Raw genomic sequence first — 22411 nt, forward strand, 5'->3', positions numbered from 1 at the left:
TAGCCAGTGTTTCTCAACTTTGACAATTTTAAGGCATGTGGACTTCAATTCCCAGAATTCCACAGCCAGCAATGCTGGCTGTGGAATTCTGGGAGTTGAAGTCCACATGCCTTAAAATTGTCAAGGTTGAGAAACATTGCCATAGACATTTATTTGGTTTTATGGTCCATAGGATATTCTATTTGGCACCCAACTCCTTGCAGAGGTTTGTGCCTCTGATAATTACGATAATTATTATTTTATTTATTCCAACATTTATCTGGCAAAAAAAAATCCTGGCAGGGCATATTAAAGGCAGACTAAAGAAACAGGAGAGCAATATGATGGGAATAATTACAGATGCCAAAGCAGGACATAAGAAATTGAAAGACCAAGCTAGCTGTTTAGGAGACCTAACAGGAATTGAGCAAATTGAGGTCATAAAAGATTGCGCAGGTCAAGGCACAAGGTAGGCAGTTGATGAAGGAAAGAAAGAAGAATTGGGGGGGGGGAAGAATAGCGGTGGGGGACATCTGGGAACATTTAACTTAGCTGGAGAAAATGATTCCCTGGGGGGTTTTGATGATTTGAGAATTCATTCCACCAAACGGAAACCCAGCGGAAAATATATCTTTCTTCTTGAATTAAGGACAGATGCTTTAGTTCATGGCTACCAAATATCAATGACAACAAAAGGTGGGTTGTTTTTTTTAAAGTACTTAAAAATAAATGATGGTCATTTTGGTTTCCTGAGTGGAGGGGGGGGGGAGGAAATCTATACCTAAGTAATAGCTTTGTTAGCAAAATAAGTATTCATATGAGCTGAGTTCAACTTTTGGCAATTTCATGGATGTCTGCTTAGAGTGATGCAAGACGTCTTGCGAAATCTATTTTGCCTTCCCAGCTGCAACTGGTCTCTCATCCATGAATAAACCAGGTCTGATCCTGCCTATTTTTCTAAGATCAATTGGATTTCAGTTGTCTCATTCCGGCAGAAACGTTAAAGCGGGAGAGATGAATTCCAAATAGGTGGAACTGCCAATAAAATCAAGAAAAATGACATTCACCCAGACAGAAAAAAGTGCTTCTCTGAAGAAGTTAACGAAGCCATTGACTTTCCTCCCACAAGATATGAAAGCATTAATTGAAATGGAGCTTTGGGTTATAGCCGCTGTTACCCTTTCAGCAAATTGGATCAGATATAAGCCATATCCCTAAGGTAGATCTGGGAGAATCTAAAATGTTGGAAGGAAGGAAGAGAAGCCGGGCCTCTGAGAGGTTAAGATATTAGATAGCTTCCTTAACTAGTAGACCAAAGAAAACGTAGCTTTGATTATGGAAAGGAACTCAAATAAGGGTTACACAACAGAGATCGTGAAAAGTTGAAACTAAGATCTGGAAAGCAGTGGATATCATGGAAGCTTCAGGATAACTACCACTATAGGTGACTTGAGATATTTCAGTATGCATGTAAAGCAGATCATGGTCTGTTTTCCTGTTCTCTTACATCAGGGCTCTTCAGACTTGGCCCTTTTATGACTTGTGGACTTCAACTCCCAGAATTCCTCAGCCAGCGTGCCTGGCTGAGGAATTCTGGGAGTTGAAGTCCACAAGTCATAAAAGGGCCAAGTTTGAAGAGCCCTGTCTTACATGATTATTTTCATTTATACTCACTCCCCACTGCTGTGTTGGGCCACTTAGACCATCTTCTTCTTTGAGCAAGATAAAAAGGGCATTAAGTGATTTACATTAAATGTGTGTATGTGTCCTGTGTCTCCCTGCTATGGAACATCCCAAGTATTAACTGTATATTTTTAACGTGTACCTTTCATATGGTATGATATGCTACAAATACATTTATTAAAAATATATTTTACCTTGGGGCATTACCTCCTGTTTTCAGTACAAAAGCTGAAATCCTTGTTGGTTTTTTTATTTTCATTACTATGGGGAAAAAAAGTCTCAAAAGGTAGGATCACACCTTCTTAAAAACTGTAACTTCCACCTCTTCCTATCCTTGAGGTCCTTCAAGGTAAAGTCTTCTTCAGGGTGAATTCAACTCTTGGTGATGCAACAGACACATCTTTGTGATTCTCCTATCACAGTGATGGCGAACCTTTTGGAGACCGAGTGCCCAAACTGCAACCCAAAACCCACTTGTTTATCGCAAAGTGCCAACGCGGCAGTGTAACATGAATACTGAGGTTTTAGTTTAGAAAAAAACAACTCATACATTAACATCTTTTGTCTTACAAGAAAAACACAATAACAAAGCTTTCAATGATACAAACAACGTTTTATTGAAAGGTACAAGTTTGCATTTGGCATGCTTTTGAAAAATTAATGTGATTTTTGCTGTTGTATGCATGCTGATAATTTGTCTAACCTTGGCTCATACTTTGTAAGTTTGAGAGCAACACATGCAGCACTCAGGTCATCTGTTAGTCTGTTTCTGATGTCAGATTTGATCTAATTCAAAGCTGAAAACAGTGCGCTCGCTCCGGAGGCTTGTTTTGGCTAGGAAGAGCTTGAGAAATGGCTTTTTCCTGAGAAAACTTAGCCAAAGAGCGAGGTACATGTGTCTACAGAGAGGGCTCCAAGTGCCTCCTCTGGCACGCGTGCCATAGGTTTGCCACCACTGTTCTATCCATAGTGTTTGGTTTTCCCGTTGCTTTCTTTTGATGTCTTTTTCTATTTCCTCAAGCTTTGGATGGGAAATGAAACATCTTTAAGGAAAAACAAAGAAACTCCCCTGGCCTCTTGAAAAAGCACCTTTGGGATTATCTGGTAATTTCCCAGTCAAGCATTAATGAGGCCTGAAGCTCCTCACCTTCCAAGCAGAGTGAAAGTCAGATCAAAGGTAGCTACAATGGAAGGCCTACTTGCGTCTAGTTTTCCAACAGCTGACATATCAAAATAGAACTGGAGCTGCAGAATTCAAATTATACGAAGCACTTCTATAGGCATATGCTTCCCTTTGGACACATCCTACTTAAGAGATGAGGAAAAATATTAAAATGGAGTGAGCTCATCTTCAAGATTCTCCCCTTCCATGCACGTTCTATGTGCCTGAAAAAGAAAGCACATTTGATCTCCTTGAGGTTAATATACCTTAATTAGTTATCATTCAACATACTATGCTGGACTATTATAGCTGCCCATCTTCCCTTTCGTATTGCCTTGATGTGAAATTTCAATCTGCAAGGGGCATTGGTTGCTATGCATTCAAAAGGAGAAAACACATTTTAATATGCAGATAGGCACTAATCAAATTATATAAACATAGGTTTTGTAAATTATTCAGCCCAGCATCCTGGCAGTCCCAATTTCCATCTTCACTTCGGTTTGATTGGATGCACGAAGCTCATGTGAGAGGTTTTCATGATAATCTTTTAGGGAGCACTCTGCAGAGTAATTAGTGGAACAAGACTGGGCTTAACGCTAATCAGCCGCTTTGGGTTTTTTTTTTTCTTACATTCTTTAATAAATGAATCTTCAATGCTGAAATGCAGCAAGGTATCATGGCAAACAGTTGACTGCAACTTACTGTGCATCTATGAGGTGGCCTTGGGGCTCTCTGGGCTTGCTTGTTTTCATGAGACGTCTCATTACCCAAACTAGGTAACATCATCAGTGCTAGTAAAGGAGTGGGGTTTGCTCTCAGTTTATATTCTAGTTCAGGGGGTCTTCAAACTTGCCTGGCTGAGGAATTCTGGGAGTTGAAGTCCACAAGTCATAAAAGGGCCAGGTTTGAAGACCCCTGTTCTAGTGGCTTACTCTGTCAGTGTGGGTGGTGTTGAAAGAAAAATCTTCATCAGTCCAAGCCGGGAATAAACAACATGGAGACTGCTTTAGAAAGAAGGTTATAGTTTATTGAAGAGGAGAGCCAGACAGAAAGATGGCTCTAGAAAAAAGTGACCACATGGAGCAGAGTGGTGGGTTTTTATACCTTCTGGGGCTCTTGAGGTTGTTTCCTGTGCCTGTTTGAGGGTTTGTATTTCCTGTGCCATGTACATAATAATAATAATAATAATAATAATAATAATAATAATAATAATAATAATAATAATAATGTGAGAAGGGACCTTGGAGGTCATCTAGTCCAACCCCCCTGCTCAGGCCAAAGACCCTGTACCATTTCAGACAAATGGCTGTCCAGTCTCTTCTTAAAAACTTCCAGTGTTGGAGCATTCACCGCTTCTGGAGGCAGGTTGTTCCACTGGTTAATTGTTCTAACTGTCAGGAAGTTTCTCTTTAGTTCTAGGTTGCTTCTCTCCTTGATTAGTTTCCATCCGTTGTTTCTTGTTCTGCCTTCAGGCGCCTTGGAAAATAGCTTGACTCCCTCTTCTTTGGGGCAGCCCCTGAGATATTGGAAGACTGCTATCATGTCCCCCCTCGTCCTTCTCTTCGTTAAAGACATACCCAATTCCAGCAACCATTCCTCATATGTTTTAGTCTCCAGTCCCCTAATCATCTTTGTTGCTCTTCTCTGTACTCTTTCTAGAATCTCAGCATCTTTTTTACATTGTGGTGACCAAAACTGGATGTAGTATTCCAAGTGTGGCCTTACCAAGCCATTGTAAAGTGGTATTAATACTTCACATGATCTTGACTCTATCCCTGTTAATGCAGCCCAGCACTGTGTTGGCCTTTTTGGCAGCTGTAGCACACGGCTGGCTCATATTTAAGTGATTGTCCACTAGAACTCCGAGTAACCTCTCACAGTTACTACTATTGAGCAAGGTACCCCCTATACTATACCTGTACATTGGTTTTTCTTGCCTAAATGTAGAACCTTACTTTTTTCACCATTGAATTTCATTTTGTTAGATAGTGTCCAGTGTTCAAGTCTGTCCAGATCTTCCTGTATCCTAAACCTGTCTTCTGGAGTGTTGGCTATTCCTGCCAGCTTGATGTCATCTGCAAATTTGATGATTTCCCCATCTATCCCCTCGTCCAAATAATTGATGAAGATGTTGAAGAGCCCTGGGCCCAGAACAGAGCCCTGGGGCACCCCACTACACACTTCCCTCCATGTAGATGCAGTTCCATTGAGGACCACACGCTGAGTACAGCCGGTCAGCCAGCTACAGATCCATCTGGTAGTTTTGCTGTCTAACCCACACTTTTCTATCTTATCAAGTAGTAGGTTGTGATCTACTTTATCAAATGCCTTACTGAAGTCCAAGTAAATTATATCCACAGCATTCCTCTGATCCACTAATTTTGTCACTTGGTCAAAGAATGCAATAAGATTTGTCTGGCATGATCTGTTTTTGACAAACTCGCGTTGGCTTTTAGTAATGACTTTGTTTGCCTCTAGGTGTTCACTGATTTGTTGTTTGATTATCTTTCCCAGAATCTTCCCAGGTATTGAGGTCAGGCTGACCTAACTTTGAGCTAACTTCCTTGAAATCCTTTGATTTATAGAGTTCTAATTGGGCATTTTTATGCACTTCTAGAACACCGTAAATTACCTCCGGAAACATTGTTGTAAATATCCCCGTGAAAGGAGTATAAAGTCCTAGGTTTGCATTTGCTACAGGATCTCCAGAAATACAAGAGGCAGTTGGCTTTTGAAAAAAGAACAAAATTACTGCAATGTGATGATTTTGTGAAGCTCCACAGCCACCCCCACCCACCCCCCAGAGAACATATCTTTCATCCGAAGAGAAACGTCTGTTCATTTTCCCTCTATAGGCAAAGAGCATGGATGTTTTTAAGATGGAAAAAAAAGACAGAAAAAGCAGCGAAGAATGAAAAAATGAAATGGCACAGCAGAGGGAATGGCCTTCTGAAAACTGAATTTAATTGGAGAAAGAAATAGGCTCGGCATTCATATCTATCTCTTGGAAAGGTTGTAGTTTCTCAGTCCCAATCCCTAGTTCCTGGAAGAAATACTTCAATATTTTGGGCCACGCTCAGAGACACTCAAGAAGATCAAGATTTAAAAGCTGGGGGCTTCCTCTCCCCTTTGTTCAGCTCAGCTCTTAACCCATCACCCAGGTTGGGACCCACAAATGTTTTGCCCAGGAAGAAGGAGAAGAGACCGTTCTAGTCCCAAGGTCCTTGGTGCTCTCTGAGCTTGCTTGTTTTCTTGGAGACATTTCATGACCCACAATAAGTAACATCCTCGGTGTTTTTGGATAATGAAACATCTGCAAGAAAACAACCAAGCTCAGAGAGCACCAAGGACCCCCTCCTTTCAACCTTGAGTTACAAATATTCTTCTGTATTGGTTTTTCAGGTTGTGGAGACTCAAAAGGCTGGGTTACAATAAGAGCCACATACAGTGCTGAGCAAATGGATAGAGTAATAAAAACTTGGATTTCCTTGGAGTAGCACTCAACTGCTTGTGACATCATGAACGTATCTATGTACTTGTGGGTTTCTCGGCAAGAGGACAAAAATGGTTTACTATTGTCTTCTTCTAGGATTTTTTTTTAAATTTCCCAGGTTAGCTTCCAACCATGGGGTATTCTTTATATATATATCCAATCAGTTCATACCCCCACTAGCAGTTAAAAGGAAGAAACAGCTATGATCACACATTGCTCCTAGAAGCAAGAAGCCGAAAACACCAGCCTGAAGATGACGAATGGGACTTCGTCGAAACGTCACCAAGACACTTCCAATTTGACACGGGAGAAAACCCAAATAACCAAAGACCTACATACAAACACCCACAAAAACCTCAGAAAATATATATGTATGTATGTATGTATGTGTGTGTGTGTGTATATATATATATATATATATATATAGATATATATAATATATATATATATATATATATATGTAGGTCTTTGGTTGTTTGGGTTTTCTCCCGCGAAAACCCCAGAAAACATATATATATATATATATATATATATATATATATAATATATATATATATATATATATATATAAAATTTCCATTTCCATAAAAATACTGGGTATGTTTATAGTATAAATAAAAATGCGACCACCAGGAGAATATAGATATAAAAATATACTTTACTAAAAGCTGCCGAGCTTTCGTTTGGGAACTCCAAACATCATCAGGGCTAAGAAGCCAGTAAACAATGATGACTTAAATGGGTTTGGCTGACATGCACCCGGCTCCTGGACCGCGTCACCAGTCCCCGACGGTCAACTTGTGTTCCAGGTGTTTCTTTGTTACTCTCCTTGCATTTCTTGGAGCAGAGGTCGAGAGAAACGCGGGGATGTGGCTGTGATCCCAGAGAGGGTTGTAATACCGACAGAGGAGAATTGGACGCCCCCGGGGTGGACAATGAAAAGGGGAATGGGATGAGAGTTAATATTATGGGAGGAAAGAAGGACGAAGGGGTCTTGGAGGAGATGAGTGTCAGCAATGGGGTGGTGGAAGGAGTGATCCGGAAGAACGATAGAAAGAAATGCAAGGAGAGTAACAAAGAAACACCTGGAACACAAATTGACCAGCCGGGACCGGTGACGCGGTCCAGGAGCCGGGTGCAAATGTCAGCCAAACCCATTTAAGTCATCATTGTTTACTGGCTTCTTAGCCCTGATGATGTTTGGAGTTCCCAAACGAAAGCTCGGCAGCTTTTAGTAAAGTATATTTTTATATCTATATTCTCCCGGTGGTCGCATTTTTATTTATACTATATATATATATATATAGTATAAATAAATATATATGTTTTATTAATTTTCTCTTTTCACAAACAATTGCCCACTAAGTCCGATATTACACACTCCAATACACCCCTCTGAAAATAATAACCATTTTTCCACACTAAGCCAATACAATTCTTATTGTTGTTAGTAAATATACAATTGCATATCAACATTTGTTACATTTCTTTCTAATAATGTCAGTAATATCAGTTTAAAATATCTTTTCTAACCAAAGCATCTTAACTGCATTGGCACTCAATTTCCATTTGTTTAGTCCATGTCCTAGTTTTGCTTTTTTTTTCCATTTTTAATTTCCCACCCGTGTTCAAAGTATCCCAATCATTTATCATTTCAACCAAGGGGTATTCTGTAGTCTCCAATCCAAAAATCTGAAAACCTTAATAAATCTGTTAACCTTAATAAACGTGTTAACCTGAGATTCAGAAATAAGCCAAAGTACTCCAGCTGTGGCCACAGGAAAACTTCTAATTCTAATCTTGCTTTGATCTCAAAAACCTAGGCATGTTCATTCTAGCTCAGTGATGGCGAACCTTTTAGAGACCGAGTGCCCAAACTGCAACCCAAAACCCACTTCTTTATCGCCGGGTGCCAGGTGGGCGTGGCCCACTGGGTGGGTGTGGCTGTGGTGGTCATGGCAGACTGGGTGGGTGTGGCCAAGGTGGGCATGATCACCTTGATGTTGCTTGTGGGGACACCTGTGGGGGCCGGGCAGGGTTGGGGGAGATCCAGGGGGTCTCTGGCAGGTGGGGCGGTGGGCAGGAGGCTCGTCCTGCAGGGCAAGGCAGGGCGGGGGTGCCATTGTCACAGGGCAAGGTGAGGCAAGGGTCGGGGCAGCTGCTGCCTGACACCATCGGCCCCCGCACACAGAGGCCAGCGAGCGCAGGGAGGCCGACAGTATCCATCATCAGCCACAGGCTGCTGGCCCCTCGACCGGCACACTGTGGGGCTCCGCAGCCCACCGCCAGCAGTTCAGAGAAGCCGTCTCTGAGATGGACGGCGATGAGGAGGCAATGCAGTGGGTTGTGCCCGGGAAAAGGAGAACATACGAGGTCAGGAGGGATGGGAGGGGGGGAAGGGAAACCAACCGTGCCGGGATGCATCCAGCCAGGTGGGACCTCGGCGAGTTAGCGGGTGGCTGGTTGAAGAGGGACGGTTGCCATCTCTGGTGCATGGCGCACGTGCCCACAGAGAGGGCTCTGAGTGCCGCCTGTGGTACGCATGCCATAGGTTCGCCACCACTGTTCTAGCTGCTGTATAAGAAACACTTCAAGGTTCTAAGACAGTGGTTCTCAACCTTTTTAATGCCACGACCCCCCAACCGGTCGTAAGTCGAGGACTACTCAACCGGTCGTAAGTCGAGGACTACTCAACTGGTGCAGCACCGTTTGCAGAATGGGACTTTTGGCGGGCTCAGCAGGGCAGAGACGTCTGGACAATTCCTATTGGTTTTTGAAAGCCAATAGAATTAGACTCTATTCAAGAGAGTCTATTCTATTGGCTTTCAAAAGCCAATAGAATAAAAGGGAGTAGCACAGCTAAGGAAAAGGGGGAAAAAATGGTGGACTGCGTTGTTTGGCAACCCCCATGAAATGGTCGTTCGACCCCAAATGGGGTCCTGACCCACAGGTTGAGAACCACTGTTCTAAGATGCTCCAAGGAGAATATTACCGGTCTGTGATGCTATCACTTCCCCTTCTAGTTTAACCCAGAAGAAATGCAGCTCAAAATTGTAAATCATCACAGGAGCTTAAGACCGTTGTTATCAGGAGCAAGTAATAAGTTGGTGCTATCTGCATGTTTTAGCTAAGCATTTCTTCCTTTTTCTAGATGTGTACAATTTACTGGACAGTTCCTACGTAACAGCCAAAATGCTATTAATGGTTGTGACCTATTACAGCAAAGGTTGGTTTGCCCGAGACTCTATGCTCAGGAGAGAAGAGAACTGATTTCAGTCAAAATAGAGCTGGAAGGGACCTTGGAGGTCTTCTAGTCCAACCTCCTGCTCAAGCAGGAGACCCTATACCAGGGGTCTTCAAATTTGGCCCTTTTATGACTTGTGGACTTCAACTCCCAGAATTCCTCGGTGTTTTATGACTTATGGACTTAAACTCCCAGAATTCCTCAGCCTAGCTGAGGAATTCTGGGAGTTGAAGCCCACAAGTCATAAAAGGGCCAAGTTTGAAGACCCCTGCCCTATACCATTTCAGACAAGTGACTGTCCAGTCTCTTGTCTGAAAACAGATGAGTCAGGAACAAAAACAAAAAAACACTACCTACTGTGTGGACTTGGATTAAAAACAAAACACATCAAAATCTTAGCAGGAGCACATTTGCAGGAGACCGATTCCCCATATGAATTGCTTCCTTTGGCCTTCAAAACAAGTTCAAGGCCGAGAACACAACGCTGGGGGTGCTAAGTTTTTACTTGCCCACCTTGCACCGTAGGCAATCAGCATAATGGATTCAGTCCGAACAGCGGGGAATTAAACATCAAGTAGCCAGCTGCCGAACAAGCGCAACTGCAGAACCTGAACGTGGCAATTATGCGGCCACACGCAGACACACGCGTTATGAAATCCAACAGGGGAATGGGAAAGCATGGATTTTTCTAAGAGGTCCGTTTCCATCAAGAGTGTTATCAAAGCGCCCAGATTCATGTTTCAGTGTCTGGTGTTTTCATAAGCCAAGCTGGCTGAAAATATTGGAAAAAAAAAATCAAACTGAGTCTCACATCCCATTCAAATTGCCGTGTCCACAGTTGAATCACCCCTCAAGGCTCAAGAGGGACATTTGAAATTCCAACACAATTTGCAATCATACACAACGACCCGTGGGTCAATACTGCAGTTGCCTCTTCTGAAGCTTCACGGCCTTCAAAATATTTTAGAATTGACTTACACTGACAGGAAGAGAGACTTCAGCTATAAAATAAGGTGACCAACCGTCCTCCTTTAGGGAGGACAGTCCTCCTTTTGTGAGTTCTGTCCTCCCTCAAAAAGTGTCCTCCTTCATGTTCTCCTTTTCGATATTTGAAGACTAATCTGCAGGGCTTTTTTTTTCCTCATAGAACGCTCAGAACAGCGTTCCGGCACCTTTTTTTGATGGGTTTTTTTTTTCAACTTTTGCATGAGATGTGCTATTCCCACTATTGGCTTTCAAAAGCCAATAGGAATCGCTGCTGAGCGCGCCAAAACACCAGGCTGGCAAACTTTGCACACGCAAGTCGTCTGTATTATTGTTGCAATGAATAAAATGTTTCTTTTATTTACGATGTTTTTTTCTTCAATTTATTTGTGTCCTCCTTTTCATTGTAAAAAAGTTGCTCACCTTATATAAAAGCAAGGTTGATAACAGAGCCCCCATATATGGAAGGGTGGCAGGTCGTCCTTCATTAGCAATGTTCATGAAAAGATTACAATTCTAAGCAAGAGGATGTTGTTAGACATGCCGACCATCAAACTGGGTTAATTAGGCCTTCATTCTCATCCAGCAGGGTAATTCCTAGTTGGTTCACAACAGCCTAAACCTCACTTTGCGCGCTGCAATTCCACTTCAGTCCTAGGAATTTTTTATGGGGATGCTAAACTCCCGAGGGAATAAATCAGATTATTCGTTGCTTTGATTACTAAATTTGCAACCCCCTAGCACAGGGGTAGGCAACCTTGGCTCTTTTATGACTCGGGGACTTCAACTCCCAGAATTCCTGAGCCAGCATGGCTAAGCTTGGAAACCTCTCTCTTTCCCCTCAGCATGGCTGGCTCAGGAATTCTGGGAGTTGAAGTCCACGACTCATAAAAGAGCCAAGGTTGCCTACCCCTGCCCTAGCACATTTGCTGCCTAAACGGCATGCAGAAATTTAAAAAAAAGCCATATTAAAATTCAGCTTTGGAAACAGTAACATGAAAATATTTATTCTAGTAGAGGAAAATAAAAGGCAGCCATTCAAAAGTATAACAAATTCAGCTCATCGGTAAAGAGCCTGTTTCTTTTTTTTCATTTAAAACATGCAGGCTGTTATTTTTTAACGAATCACCAAAAAAGACAATATAAACCAGTGGTTCTCAACCTGTGGGTCGGGACCCCATTTGGGGTCGAAAGACCATTTCACGGGGGTCGCCAAACAACGCAGTCCGCCATTTTTTTCCCCTTTTCCTTATCTGTGCTACTCCCTTTTATTCTATTGGCTTTTGAAAGCCAATAGAATAGACTCTCTTGAATAGAGTCTAATTCTATTGGCTTTCAAAAGCCAATAGGAATTGTCCAGGCTGTCTCTGCCCTGCCGAGCCCGCCAAAAGTCCCATTCTGCAAACGGTGCTGCACCAGTTGAGTAGTCCTCGACTTACGACCGATTGAGTAGTCCTCGACTTACGACTAGTTGGGGGTCACGGCATTAAAAAGGTTGAGAACCACTGATATAAACAGTGCCAGATGCGTTTCTACACTTCTACAGGTAGGTAAAAGAACCCAAAAGTCTATCTTCTTAGTAGCTGTACTTATATACCTAAATTACTAGACTGGGAGTAGGTGTGTGTGCAGGTCTCCTAGTGGGAACCCATTGAGTGATGTTGCACTAGTCTCTCACACAGTCGAAAATGGGGGGGGGGGCGGAAGTGAAGAGAGCATTACTATTGTAGCAACTAGAACTAAGTTAGTAGGAAGGATGGAGGTTTTAAATCACCTTTCACTGGAAGCCTTCCATCCAGTGATGGGATTCAGCCAATTCGCACAACTTCGGCAGAACCAGTAGCTAATTTTTTGTTGCCCAGGCCCAGAATGGACTTCCGGAAGCAGCAACAACACAGTGAACCAGTTGTTCACATATTTGAAATCCACCACTGCTTCCATCTTATCTCCTGTGGTCCCTTGGAACAGTAGCTCGATACTTTTCATGGCAACTACCTACCTATCTTCCTAGAAGACACCTCATGTGGTATGCTCCCCGCTAGCTTTGGTGTAAGTGTTTAGTGTTTTCAAAACCCAATTTTCTGGTGAATAACATTACATATGTGGGGGAAGGAAAAGATTTGTAGATTTGCATTGGAGAACAAGTCACTGGAGTATCTCATATTTTTTAATAAGGATAAAAGGAAGGTGTACTACAGGGGTCTTCAAACTTGGTCCTTTTATGACTTGTGGATTTCAGCTCCCAGAATTGCTCAACCAGGCACGCAATTCTGGGAGCTGAAATCCACAAGTCATAAAAGGACCAAGTTTGAAGACCTCTGGTATACTACTATCATATATGCCTTGATTGCATAGCTGCAACTAGTAGTATAAGGAATACTCAATCTCACAAGGAATAAACAAAATTAAACTTTGGGGTTTAACTCCGAGGTCTCTCTCACAGTTACTAAGTTTTATTTATTGTATCTAATTAATGTATCTAAGTTTTATTTATTGTTCCAACTTAGACACTGTCCCATTTCCAACACTAACTAATAAATTGAATGAACATCTGTCATCAGGATTCCAGAAAGGATGTTATGGTCTGCTACATGTGGAAAACTATCCTGGCCCTTGTAAATGCAACAAAATGATGCAAGAAAAAGTAGACAGACCTACTGAATAGTCATTCCTCCCACAGATTAATGCCATTTAATAGCCCGGCTTTCCTCCTATAATCTAATCAGTTACCTGTGCTTGCAAAGATTGTGAAATAACCTCTTTCCATCTCTTTAAAAAAAACATAACCAACTGGCCTTAAAAACGCAGAAAGCTTTGAAGATGGAGCTGACTCTTTATGCAACGTGAAATCTCTCTCTCTCACACACACACACACACATTCCACCCCCAAAAGAAGCACACTCTGGCTCCAACAAAAAAAGTGGATTATACTTGCCTCTTCAGACACAGAGCCTTGATCTCTTTCGCTCCAGTCTTTCATTTCTATGCCAAGAATTCTTAATGTTTGCTTTTAGCTGTCCTTGGCATCTGGTACAGGGTTGGTTACATTGCAGTTTATTCTCAGTAGATGTGAGATTTTTCCACCTGGGCTTGCTTTAAATTTTGATAGCGGCTAAAAAAAAGTCCTTTGAAAGTAGAGAGACGTTTATCAATAATGTGTTGCTTCAACTTTTAGGTGGACGCACCTGTTTCCAAGCAATGCAATGATGAAACCAATTTGTACATTTGGTCTTCTCTCTTGCAAACACACCTTAGGCAATCATCAATTCTCAAAGTTCCAGAGCAGGGGTCTTCAAACTTGGCCCTTTTATGACTTGTGGACTTCAACTCCCAGAATTCTTCAGCCAGCATGCCTGGCTGAGGAATTCTGGGAGTTGAAGTCCACAAGTCATAGATCAGAAGTATCCAATCTTGGCAAATGTAAGACTCGTCGACTTCAGCCCCCAGGATTCCTCAGTCAGCTGAGAATTCTGGGAATTGAAGTCCACAAGTCTTAAAGTTTCTAAGGTTGGACACCCTGATTGTCTAATCTGGCTGAAGGGCATCCCGGTGGTAACCCGTTGTTGAAAGAAAAATCTTCATCAGGGTTCAGTCCAAGCCGGGAATAAACAATATGGAGACTGCTTTAGAAAGAAGGTTGTAGTTTATTGAAGAGGAGGGCCAGACAGAAAGATGACTCTGGAAAAAAGCGACCATGAGGAGCTTTTATACTTTCTGGGGCTCTTGAGGTTGTTTCCTGTTCCTGTTTGAGGCTTTGTATTTCCTGTGGCATGAACTTTGACCTGAGTCTGAGTGTGCCTTTCTGGTATTTTGATGGTTAATGGGGGGTTAATCCTATTATGTCCCAATGGTCATATCCTGCTTCCCTGGGACTGTGGCTGATGAGTGTTGGGATTTTTGGTGTGAGAGATTGTTGATTCTAGGGATCTTTGTCTTTCTAATCCCAGCTTCCTGACTCCAATTTTTCTGACATGATTATCACATCTGCATTTCTGCAGACCTGGTTTCTGTTTCGGGCAGAGAGACTTGGGGGGGGGGAGGTTCTGCCTTTAAGATCCTTTGGGGAAATATAATATTCTGCCTTTTAATATTCCCAAAATATTTCTTTTTCTGGATTCTTCCCACACCATCTAAATACTAACTAGATCCAACTTTGTTTAGCTTTTTGAGATCAGCCAGGGTGAATTTAGCATTGTCCCTTCCAGACTATTCTTCTGAAGGAAACTAGATTGCAAGAGCTTACAAATTCTACGAACTTTTATTGTGTAATCACTGAATATTAGACTAATTCAGATGTCATGGTCTCTCCCTGGGCGTTCATTTACTTTCTTATCAACCCCTTCCAGTTTCTTTATCAACCCTTTCCATCCGGAAGTATCCGGATCAAGGCTCTCCTATCCGACTAAACACTTACAATGAAAATACCTGGGTTTAATCAAGGCAAGATTGGAAGTCACTGTAGCGTGGAAATGTTATGAAAAGATTTAACCATCATCCATTCTGGCTTCCAAGACAGACAAGGCAACAGAGCTGAGGAAAAACAAGTTTAGAAGGGATAAGATCCTGGATGAAACCATTCAATTAAAAAGGATTTTAGAGTGAAGCTGAAGCCATTTATTTATTTATGAGACTTATATACCGCTTTAAGTGCAAGCACTCTCTAAGCGGTGTACACCAGTAAGCAATGTATATATATATATTTGCATTGCCCCCAACAATCTGGGTCCTCATTTTACCTACCCGGAAGGATGGAAGGTTGAGTCAACCTTGAGCCGGTGAGATTTGAACCGCTGACCTGCTGAACACAGTCAGCTAAAGTGGCCTGCAGTACTGCACCCTAACTGCTGCACCAAAAAAACAACACGACTAGGTCATCTCAATATAAAATAAAGCTTCCATATTGGAGCGCTAGAGTTGTCCTGCCCAAAATTTGGCTACCAATATTTTTAGTATCTTTTTCAGACAAGACTGCGTTCCTCTGAAGGCGTTTATATTGTTTTGTTTGGCTGCAATATGATAGATCATTGGCTCTTGGCTCCTGAGAGAAAAAAATGTGTTATCAACCAGAGGTCCCCAAACATTTGGGCACCAGAGACGAGTTCAGTGGAGAAAGGGTTTTTCCGCAGACCGGAGAATGCGTGGTTTTGTGTGTTGCCTGAATCCATAAATGGGGCTTTCCTTTTTTGTGCAGACCAGTTGCTGGCATGCCGGGGGCTGGTACTGGTCCATGGACTGGGGGCTGGGGACCCCTGTTATAACCCAGTCATCAACCTATTGCCCACAACAGAAAGCTGGCTTTGATTTCCTAGCAGCCATATCCTTCCATCAGAATAGAGCTGGAAGGGACCTTGAAGGTCTTCTAGTCCAACCCCCTGCTCAGGCAGAAAATCCTATACTATTTCAGACAAGTGGCTGTCCAGTTCTTCTTAAAAACCTCCGGTGATGAAGCATCTACAACTTCTGAAGATAAGCTGTTCCACTGGTTAATTGTTCTCACTGTTAGGAAGTTTCTCCTTATTTCTAGGTTGCTTTTCTCCTTGATTAGTTTCCATCTATTGTTTCTTCTCTTGCTTTCTTATGTTTTGGAAAATAAGTTGACCTCCCCCTCCTTTTTTTTAAATTAAAAGACGCTTGCTCCTGGGGAGGAAAGCTATGGCAAATCTAGACAGCATACTAAAAAGCAGAGACATCACCCTGCCAACAAAAATGCATATAGTCAAGGCCATGGTTTTCCCAGTTGCAATGTATGGATGTGAAAGTTGGACCATAAGAAAGGCTGAGTGACAAAGAATTGAGGCCTTTGAACTATGGTGCTGGAGAAGACTCCTGCGAGTCCCTTGGACTGCAAGGCGTTCAAACCGGTCAGTCATAGAAGAGATCAACCCCGACTGCTCTTTAGAAGGCCAGATCCTGAAGTTGAAACTCAAATACTTTGGCCACCTACTGAGAAGGAAGGACTCACTGGAGAAGGGCCTAATGCTGGGAAAGATTGAGGGCAATAGAAGAAGGGGACGACAGAGAATGAGGTGGCTGGATGGAGTCACTGAAGCAGTAGGCGTGAGCTTAAATGGACTCCAGAAGATGGTAGAGGACAGGAAGGCCTGGAGGAACGTTGTCCATGGGGTCGCAATGGGTCAGACACAACTTCGCAACTAACAACAACCTCTCCTCTTTGTGGCAGCCCCTCAAATACTGGAATACTGCTATCATGTCATCCCTAGTCCTTCTTTTCTCTAGACTAGCCATACCCAAATCATGCAACCGTTCTTCATATCCTTTTAGCTAATAAAGTCAGTAATAGGGTAGTCGCTTTTCGCTAGCTCCTATTATCCATAATTTATTCATTAACAGCAAAAAACAGATGTGTTTTTATAATCACCCTTCAATTTTACACCACCACGATTTGAGGGGCTCCAAGGGAAATTGGAATTAAAAAAAAATGAAAAATCGCTTTCAGACTTCGCCACTCAGTGCACTTTTGTACAAAACCCCAGTATTCTGCCGTCCGTCTAAATGGAAAAGAAGCACATTTCTTCCATTTAGATGGGCTCAACAAAGTACCACTAACTGTAAAAGCTTGTAATGTTTCTAAATTGGAGAGCTGAAACCACTCATCTTCTCTGAATGAATAAATGAAATTATTCCCATGTCCATTAAATATCTGGTTTTATATCCTTATTGGTTGATGGGATAACACAGGGGTCTTCAAACTTGGCCCTTTTATGACTGGTGGACTTCAACTCCCAGAATTCCTCAGCCAGGCACGTGTGCCTGGCTGAGGAATTCTGGGAGTTGAAGTCCACCAGTCATAAAAGGGCCAAGTTTGAAGACCCCTGGGATAACTGATGGGAGAAAAGTAACTTTTTCTCCCCAACTGCTATTAAATCAGTAATATGAAAACATTGGTAGTACTGGAAAAACGCACTGAGAAATCTTACAAGTTCTTCATAAACGCTGATTTCCACCACGTCTGACCTTTGTTAATGATTCGCACAGTTAGAAATACACCTAAGTTTAAAATCTAATATTTAGACTCAGTTGTGCAATAAAAGGTAAGGAAAGCAGAAGACATTGAAATATGAACATTTAAGAAGCGCAAGGGTACCCACCGAGGGTCTAAGGATCAACCATTTGTTGATTGATTGTAACTAATCACAATCATTATACGTGCATGTGCGCCTGAAATCTTGCAGGATTAAATAAGAGAGTAAGAATTTGGCATTCTTTCTAAATCTTGCAAGCTTTCAATAAGAAGGTTTATTGGATCACACCAAGCTGGCAGGAATAGCCAACACTCCAGAAGACAGGCTTAAGATACAGGAGGACCTGGACAGACTTGAACACTAGGCGCTATCTAACAAAATGAAATTCAATGGTGAAAAAAGCAAGGTTCTACATTTAGGCAAGAAAAACAAAATGCACAAGTACAGTATAGGTGGCACCATGCTCAATAGTAGTAACTGTGAGAGGGATCTCAGAATCCTAGTGGACAATCGCTTAAATATGAGACAGCCGTGTGCTGCAGCTGCCAAAAAAGCCAACACAGCGCTGGGCTACATTAACAGAGGGATAGAATCAAGATCACGTGAAGTATTAATACCACTTTACAATGCCTTGGTAAGGCCACTCTTGGAATACTGCATCCAGTTTTGGTCACCAAAATGTAAAAAAGATGTTAAGACTCTAGAAAGAGTACAGAGAAGAGCAACAAAGATGATTAGGGGACTGGAGGCAAATTCTCTAAGCAAACCCATGCTAGTTTGCATACAATGTTTGAGCTCACACAATGTGCAAAGCCAGAATTAAGGAAATACACACTGCCACCTTGTGGTTAGGCAGCAGATGAGCACTCTTCTCAAATCATCCTATAAAATTAGGAAATAGCTTTACCTTACGCCGATGCTTCTAGCTAACACTAAAATAGGAGCAGATTTGGCTTAATAATTGACTCTCAGCACACTCCTAAGAATCAGTATCCAATATTAGTAATTCTGAAGTGTGCTTAAGCAACAGACTTGAACACTGGGCACTATCTAACGAAATGAAATTCAATGGTGAAAAAAGCAAGGTTCTACATTTAGGCAAGAAAAACCAAATGCACAGGTATAGTATAGGTGGAACCTTGCTCAATAGTAGTAACTGTGAGAGGGATCTCAGAGTCCTAGTGGACAATCGCTTAAATATGAGACAGCCGTGTGCTGCAGCTGCCAAAAAAGCCAACACAGTGCTGGGCTACATTAACAGGGATAGAATCAAGATCACGTGAAGTATTAATACGACTCTTCAATGCCTTGGTAAGGCCACACTTGGAATACTGCATCCAGTTTTGGTCACCACGATGTAAAAAAGATGCTGAGACTCTAGAAAGAGTACAGAGAAGAGCAACAAAGATGATTAGGGGACTGGAGGCTAAAACATATAAGGAACAGTTGCTGGAATTGGGTATGTCTTTAACGAAGAGAAGGACGAGGGGGGACATGATAGCAGTCGTCCAGTATCTCAGGGGCTGCCCCAAAGAAGAGGGAGCCAAGCTATTCTCCAAAGCACCTGAAGGCAGAACAAGAAGCAACGGATGAAAACTAATCAAGGAGAGAAGCAACCTAGAATTAAGGAGAAACTTCCTGACAGTTAGAACAATTAACCAGTGGAACAACCTGCCTCCAGAAGCGGTGAATGCTCCAACACTGGAAGTTTTTAAGAAGAGACTGGACAGCCATTTGTCTGAAATGGTATAGGGTTTCCTGCCTGAGCAGGGGGTTGGACTAGATGACCTCCAAGGTCCCTTCCAACATCATCATCATCATCATCATCATCATCATTATTATTATTATTACTATTATTACACCACATTTCAAATTAAAATACAGGCAGAGACAAAAAATTAAGAAACAAAATGGAACAATCACAGTGTCAAAGGAAGAAAACCCACAACAGGCCTCCTCATACACCTTAGAGGCACAAAGACCACGCTACAAAAACAAATTTTTCACATGTCATTTGTACATGTTTAAATTAGCATGAGGTCCTTGATCTGCCAAATTCTAAAAAGTGGCTTTTGATGGTTCCAGCAATAACTATTTAAAGAATATGTACCATTGCATTGTAGTGAGGTACATCAGTTTAGAATACTTCCTCAAATGCTTTATTTCCTAAAATGATTTTTTTAAAAAGATGAATATTTAAGGACAACGTTCAACATCAAGCTGAACGGAGGAATTTTCTGACTGTGAGACTTGCCTCCAGAAGTTATGAGTGCTCCAACACTGGAGGTTTTTAAGAGATTGGACAGCCACTTGTCTGATATGGTATAGGGTCTCCAGCTTGAAAAGGGGATTGGAATCTTAATGTTTATATTTCCAAGTTTTAAATGACCAGAGCATCCTTTAACTCAACTCATAACAATTTCTAATATTCAAGGTACGCATCTTAACTATTTGAGAATATTCTATTTTAATTCTCACTAATAGGTCAAAACCCCAATTTTCTTCAGTCTTATTCTAGCTTTCTTTCTTTGCCAAATCTTCTTCCATGTCCATGCTTTTGAGTCATCAAATAGATCTCCCTGTGTTGTTATGTATGTTGTTGAATATTGAATATAAAGGCAATTAAAATATATATAAACTAAAAATTTATTGATGAATGTAACAAATGTTTTTATTTAGTGGTAATAACAAAAATTACTAGCTTAAATACGAGATAGTAGATATTGAGAGAAAAAAGAGGAAGTATTAAATGTTGAAATAAGAGAAATTTTGGCTATTAAATTTAAGATATTTGGAAATTACTAGAAAATAAGAATATTATAATGTATTATTAACCAGCTGATGTAAGATCTTGGGATGAATTGAGATAAAGGAAATTGGGGTTATTTAAAACTTGGAAACTATAAATATTAAATGTTAAAATTAAAAATTAATGGGAAACTAAAAATTGGGACATTGTTTAAAAAGATTGAATGTTAAAATGACTAAGATATGTATAAACTAAAAATTATTGATAAATATAAGAAAGTTATTTGTATTAAACTGATATAATAAGAATTGTACTAATTTAAATGTGGGAAAAGGGGAAAAGAGGAAATATTTAACGTAATGATTTGTGATCTATACTAAAGAAATTCGTATGTTATTGAATTATGAACCAACCCAGCCGCCACGTTGCTTTTCAAATATTTAAATGTAAAACTGGAAAATCAATAAAAATATTTTTTAAAAAGGGGGGATTGGACTAGATCTCCAAGGACCCTTCCAGCATTGTTATTATCTTTTTCGACAAAGGAGCATGTAGGTGATACTCCTTTGTCTAAAAAGATTCTTTTATTTTTGCTTAGAATCTTAGAATACAGCGGGAAGGGATCTCAGGTCTTCTAGTCCAACCCCCTGTTCAAGCAGGAGACCCTATAATTCAGTGGTTCTCAACCTTTTTAATGCTGCGACCCCCAACCGGTCGTAAGTCGAGGACTACTCAACTGGTCGTAAGTCGAGGACTACTCAACTGGTGCAGCATCGTTTGCAGAATGGGACTTTTGGCGGACTCAGCAGGGCAGAGACAGCCTGGACAATTCCTATTGGCTTTTGAAAGCCAATAGAATTGGACTCTATTCAAGAGAGCCTATTCTATTGGCTCTCAAAAGCCAATAGAATAAAAGGGAGTAGCACAGCTAAGGAAAAGGGGGGAAAAATGGCGGACTGCGTTGGTTGGCGACCCCCATGAAATGGTCGTTCAACCCCAAATGGGGTCCCGACCCACAGGTTGAGAACCACTGCTATAATTAGTACCTGAATGGGAGACCACAAGGAAATCTTGGGAGTATTCATTAAAGTGAGAAAATTTAAAAGCATCCAAGGAAACGGTAATTCGCTTCTACCATAATTTGAAAATAACCAACACATGGACAACTTTCCTTTCCGGGAGAATTCATGCCAATTCCTCTTCAGAGAAGAATCCAGAAACTAAAAATGTAGACCTAGTATAGTAAAAATGTGTTATCAAGAATGAACCACATTTAGTATGGAAAGAGTGACAAGAAACCAGGTAAGAGAACCAGGATTAAGCAAATCAAAGTAGTAAGCCATGCAGAACAATGAAATGGAAGGACCAGACTGTCTACAACAGGGGTCTTCAAACTTGGCCCTTTTATGACTTGTGGACTTCAACTCCCAGAATTCCTCAGCCAGGCACACGTGCCTGGCTGAGGAATTCTGGGAGTTGAAGTCCACAAGTCATAAAAGGGCCAAGTTTGAAGACCCCTGGTCTACAATATTCCCAGTTCTGTAGAAGCAATGATGTCGACAAACGTTGAGAGCTTTTATTAGAGATAGTCCTCCAACTTACAACTGAGCCCAACATTTCCGTTGCTGAACAAGGCAGTGAGGTGAGTTGAGCCTCATTTTATGCCCTCTTTTGCCACAGATAATTGAATCACTGCAGTTGTTGCAAATTGTGTGGCTGTGAAATCAGCCTGGCTACCCCCATTGACTTTGCTTATGGAAAGCCAGCTGGGAAGGTTACAAATGGTGAACACATGATCCCCAGAACAGTACAACTGTCATAAGTACATGCCAGTGGCCAACTGCCCAGGTTCTGATCACATGACTGTGGAGATGCCGCCAACGGTCACGTGAAAACTGGTTATAAGTCACTTTGTTCAATGCCATCGTTCAATAAAAGTATGGTTATAAGTTGAGGACTAACTGCGTGCCTTTCCAACTGCTACATCGTTTACTGAAATGCAGAATACTTCCATTCACGGAAGTCCTTTAAGATGATCAAGCCTCGTGGAATCTCATGTAGGTTTCCCCAAATTAAATTACCATCGCATTCATTCTCTTAAGAACTGCCAGAACTGATGGCATTATTTAAATAA

The sequence above is a fragment of the Crotalus tigris genome, unplaced genomic scaffold (genome assembly GCF_016545835.1).
Source record: "Crotalus tigris isolate CLP2741 ecotype Arizona unplaced genomic scaffold, ASM1654583v1 scf7180000024420.512544, whole genome shotgun sequence".
In the NCBI taxonomy this organism is placed as follows: domain Eukaryota; kingdom Metazoa; phylum Chordata; class Lepidosauria; order Squamata; family Viperidae; genus Crotalus; species Crotalus tigris.